Source organism: Hydra viridissima, unplaced genomic scaffold, assembly GCF_058129835.1.
Source record: "Hydra viridissima isolate aposymbiotic clone 2 unplaced genomic scaffold, HvirCarnegie_v1 scaffold_1, whole genome shotgun sequence".
NCBI classification, from domain to species: domain Eukaryota; kingdom Metazoa; phylum Cnidaria; class Hydrozoa; order Anthoathecata; family Hydridae; genus Hydra; species Hydra viridissima.
In genome coordinates, this window is record NW_028324300.1 from 36978483 (window position 1) to 36984482 (window position 6000).

Consider the following 6000-nt stretch of genomic DNA (forward strand, 5'->3'; position numbering starts at 1 on the left):
TTAAGATTTTCTCTGAAGGTCTATTGATTGTACGAATGTGACACTCCTCTTGCAACAAGTGTGAGACAGTCTTAACATCTTCTTTGATTTTGTGAAGCTCCTGAAGATTCCGATTTGTCCAAAGGGTGCTTTTGAAGTGCTTTCAAATGACTAATTCGACAAATAATGCAATCATAAGCCTGACCACGTGTCTCTGGTCTAACCAGGACTTCTGTGAAATCATAAAGTTTTGGGAGAGCCACATTTTCACCTTTGCACTTTTTTCCTTAGAGAACCCTGCAGGTATTGCATATTCCACTTGGAATATGCAATAAGAGGCTTATCGCCCTGATTGTCTACATCCAAAAATCAAGCATGGGGGAGGTTCTGTTTTAGTTTGGGATGGTATTTCATTATCTGGAGTAGGTGATTTAATCAGAATTGATGGCAAACTGACAGGAGAACTGTATAAAGAAATTTTAGAACATCATGCAATACTATTTGGAATGAGACTTATTGGTAATAATTTCATTCTACAGCAAGATAATGATCCCAAAAATTGCTCCCGACTGGGAAAAAAATATTTACAGGACATGTGTGAGAAGGGAGTACTCAAAGTAAAGAACTGGCCTCCTCAAAGTCCAGACTTGAACATTATTGAACATGTTTGGGATTATTTGGATAAAAAAAAAGGCTGAATATAACCCCAAAAATGTCGAAGAATATTTCCGAATATTAAAAAGAGAGTGGGCCAATATTCCACAAAAGTTCATTACAAATTTATATGAATCTATTCCCAGGAGATTTGCTTCTATGATCAAAAGGCGGACATAAGAAGTATTGTTTTTTATTTTCATATCATTGTTTGTTAAATTATTTTTAGAGATTTTTGTTTGCATTATATGTGGCTATAAATTTATATATATATATATATATATATATATATATATATATATATATATATATATATATATATATATATATATATATATATAAATTTATTTAGTTAAACGTTCAGTTCTAAGTAATGCATATACATATATTTATCTTTCTGTTTAATACTTTTATTAGAAGTGAAACCCCAAGGGAAAAAGGTCAAACAAGAAATGGAGAAAATGTCAACCATTGGTTATTTAAAATGTGGTGTTTCTTTAAAAAAATAATTTTATGAGTTTAGAGGGTGTTAAAGCATGTTTTTATCGTTTAGAAGAGTTGAATTTACCAAATATAAACGATTGGTGCAAGCCAAGTACAAAAGAACAAAGTTCCTGGAAGTCACTCTAACGGCTCAAAGAATGATTATTTGCGAAAACATAGTAAAAAACGAATGGAAGACAGCAAAATTTGTAAGAATATGGTGATACTATGTGAATGTTCCCTGAAAAGAGCTATGATGTAAATTAAGGAACATCGCGGCTAAATATAAAAATGAAAATTATCACGAAAATTTTACACAATATATTGCCTACGGGCAATCATTTTGTAACTTAAATCATAAAATTGAAAGAAAAGATGAGCTAGAATAAAAAAAAAGCTTAATGCCCAAAAGTGTTTTCTATGTGACATTTATCATTTTATGTGACAAAAAATCCCTTTGGTGCAAAAAACACCTCAGGCGCCAACTTTAGTCTCTAGGACCCCTAGTTTGCCATCACCTTCAATATTCAAAATTGTGTTCTTCCAATTGGATTTACAAATGAGGAACCAGGTGAATCAAACAAAACACTTCGTAATTTTCGATTGTATCATTCAAGAAGAACTTCTTGGTATGATGGAATCTCAGACATGTTTCATGATGGATGTAAGTGATCCAGTCATTCAAAGGATGTCTTAAGAAAAGTAAAAAAGCAAGGCTAGAAAACGAAAGCCATTGTAACCTGAAATCGCACACCTTTTACAAAGACTTGTACTTAACCTTTCCGAAAGTGTGCTTGAGAGTGATTATGAAGACTAACCTATTCATTCTTATGAACTTCTAACTTTATTAAATAGTTATTTCTGTCAGTACTTTTATGCGGTTATTTTTTTACTGCCTATTAAATTTCCCATTGAAATATTATTCATATATTAAATTCATTTTTTAACATTTCTAACATTTCTGTGAAAGTTTTTAATCGTAAAATAAATCATTTGTGATTACAATACGTTAGTTTGTTTGAAAAGGTTCAACTACCATATTTTCTACAGGAATTTACTTGTTAACATTCTTAGAATACTTTGAAACTATAATTATAAGCGATATTCGTCTTTTACTGTTGACATTTTTTAAGTAAAATGATGAGTTGCGCAGTTTTGTTTTTTTCTGACCATTGTGCCTCGGTCTTTTATATTCCAGGTATGCAGATGTAGTTTTAGATTGAGGATTAAAGACAAAGGAAAAGTCTTTTGGATTTTGGAATTTTTTCATTCACTTCTAGGTAGTGAGAGGAAGCAATTGAATTAAAGTCAAGCTTAATTCCAATATTAAGGAAGGATTAAACGTTTGTGTCGCAGTTCCAGATAAACACCCGCATATCTACTTGACTTTCGTGAGAAGTCAAACTTGATAGAGCTTAAACACTTTTTCAGGATGTAAAAAAAAAAAAGAAGGATTTAAGGGGCTATCCCCACTTAAAATTTTGAAATTTTCAAAAACAAAAAAAAATTGTTTTTAACTACTTTTACCAGTGTATGATTATAAAAACTGTTTTAAAAGTACCACATTAACCTAAAATTATCTTAATTTGTCTATTTAAACAAACTCAACGCGATATCCCTAGCAACGCCATAACAACATACTTGTTTAACTGTATACACCCTACATTTTACCTTAATTCAACCCAAATGTGTTATAATTGTCATGTACATGCTTGAACAACTTCTTCATGAAATTTTCTAGAATTTTTGTAAAGGTGGCGACAATTAAGTGCGACAATTTAAATCATTTATAGTGTTATTTTATCAGCTTCGTTTTATTAGTGAAAATGGGAAAAGACTGTCGAGTGAAGCAGAGTACACAAACAAACCGTAAAAGGAAAGAGTTTATGGGAAATCATAATATAATTCCTACAGAAATGCTTAACGTTTAACGTTTAATGTCGTTTCGTCATTAGTTACTAGGCTTTGGAAGAGCGCGTTCTTCAAATGCACGCGGCCATTGGAGAAAGATCTTTTGAGCGAGTTAAAACTTTTTTCCTTTTGGAATTTAATTATTAGTTCAGATATATTACATAAAGAATCATCTTAATCAATTATAAATCATATTATAATTGAAGTAAGTATATGAAATAGTTATATATACATTTTTATCAGATAAAGTAGAAAGGATTAAAATTTTTATTAGATAAAGTAGAAAGGATTTAAAGCAGAAAGGATTTTAATTTTTTAAATCGTTCAGATTTTGTTTGTTTTAGTTTTTCTTTTAGCAGTTTTATTTTTATTATTTCATTTTTTAGAAAGAAAATAGGGGTATGAATGTTATTTAAAGTTATACTAATGCTATTTCCATAAAAGGGTTATTAATACTTTGGAATTTCTGTGATGCTATTAAATATTTTTGTTCTTTTTTAGAAAATTTAGAAAAATAAATTAAAATTTTGTGCCAACACTGACAACGCATGTCACATGTTATTGTATGTAAAGGTTAAATGTTGATATGAAGATTACAGTTCTTATGAGAAAAAAAAGAAGGTAAAGAGAATTGTTTGTAAATATATATTTTGTATCTTTTTAAATTTTCTTGTGTCATTTTTAGAATTTTTGTTTGCACACGTTTATTGTTTGCATATATGCTCTTTTGATATGTATGTGTGTGTGGTAATAAGTGCTTTATAGTTGTTTTATCAATGTGTTTTTATAATAATGTAAAGTGTTTTTTTGCTAATTAGGTATGTGTTAATATGTGTTACATAATTGTTTTAAAAATGTGTTTAAATATGTACGTAAGGTATTTATTTATTTTAGTATATATTTAACGGCATAGTTTAAGTTAAATACTGAAAATGAAAGAGCACATTGCAATTCTTATGTAGACATTCCTTATCACTTTATATTTGATGATAAACATTGTAAATGGAAGGTAAGATAAAGGGGTGGTAATAAGGTGATAGTAAGAATGTATAAAGTTAATCCAACTGGAGAATTGTAATTTCTTAGACTGTTACTTTTGCAAGCAAAAGGAACAACATCTTGGGAGGATGTGCATACTGTTAATGGTATTGTCCTTGAAACGTTTTGTGAAGCATGGGTTTTAAAAGGTCTGTTGCAAGATGACACTGAATGGCAGAATACTCTTTCTGAAGCGGTTTTAACACATATGCCAAAGTAAATTAGACAGTTGTTTTCAATTATTTTGACCTTTTGTGAACCTGACAATCCTTTACATCTCTGGAATACATACAAATTTTTTATGATGGAAGAATTCATTCACCACTCAGTCCCACTTCTAATAGCTGAACAAGCTACTCTTCATCAAATTTAAAAGATTATTAATCAAATGTGTTATATAAAACCATTTTTGTTTATAGTTGTATGTATGTTTAAATTATGTTGTTTCCATGTTTTCAAAGTGGTGTGATTTGGCATTATGTTGAGCAAGATTGATAACCTTGCCAGCCAAGCGATGTACTTATAGCAGAGTTGTGACTTAGCAGCATTTAGTGCCAGGCGGATTTACTGCTTTGGAGCTAGGTTGTGTTGTCTAGCCTTTTTTTTAATTATTCTCAAAAAAATATATATAATAATGTCTGTTAATGTTTAGCGTAATGTGTATGAGAGTATGCAACCTTGATCTTTAAATCTAGGGCGTTTTCATGTCCTAAATTTGAAGTAATTGAATAACAAATATTGAACATAAAAACAAATATACTTTTATGTATTTATATGATTAGTAAAAAGATAGATATAGTTAACTTTAAATTGGTTTTCTAATTTTGCCTTTCATATTTTAATTTGGTTTGTTATCTAAACTGGATTTTAGGATCAAGGATGTAAATATTCTATTGTTATGTGTTATTGTTGTGATGTTTTGTGTTGGTATTCATTTTTAACAATATACACCTTCATGTTGGTGACTATTGTAAAAAATGAATAATAGGTTGTTTCATTATTGGTACTTACTGCTTTTATTTATTTACTGAAAGCCAAAACAACATTATGCTAAAAATGCAATTTACATCTTAAATTGGTTATATATATATATATATATATATATATATATATATATATATATATATATATATATATATATATATATAGTACTGTTAATCCTTTTGTACTTCGAAACAGATTTTATTGTTACATTTTCGATAAATGTTTATATTAACTGCCATGTCAAAATGGGTTACTATAAATAGGTAAATCGATTTTAAGTTTTTATGTGGTGTTTTATTTTATTATTTTTTGTTGTTGTTGTTGTTGTAATTATAGTATCATAATTCCTTTTTTTTTTTCTTTAGGATTTACGATTGACGCATTTATGCGATTTATAAAAAGAAACCTGATTACTTTTTATTGTAAATTTTGGTCAGTTAAAATGATATAAATGTATGCAATTAGTTCACTTTTTTTAAAGTTTTCTCTATTTTAAGCCTAATAATTTGCTGTAAGTAATTTAGGTAATCTTTTTAAATGGGTGGTTAATATTGTAGTTTAACGTATTTTTTAAATATCGAGTTACTTAAATTTTATAAAATTTTTAACTAATTAATTAGCTTAGTTTGCATTTGCAACACTTTTGAGGAAAGAAAAAATTTTTATATATGTTAAATTCTTATAAATATTAAAAAGAAAAAATTCTTATACACGTAAATCATTGTTTTACATTTCATTATTCTGGTAAAAGGTCTTCATCAAAAACTTGACTACTCTTAATAAAAATAACTATTCTCCTGACCACCATTAAGGCATAAACGGGGAAGGGAGGTCCTTTATTAGTGTCAAAATATTTAACAAAAGGAATTTTTAGTAAATGGTAGTAAATTACCGTTTACTAAAAGCTATCGAAACAGAGGACATATATATAAAAATGGTCAGATTAATGCC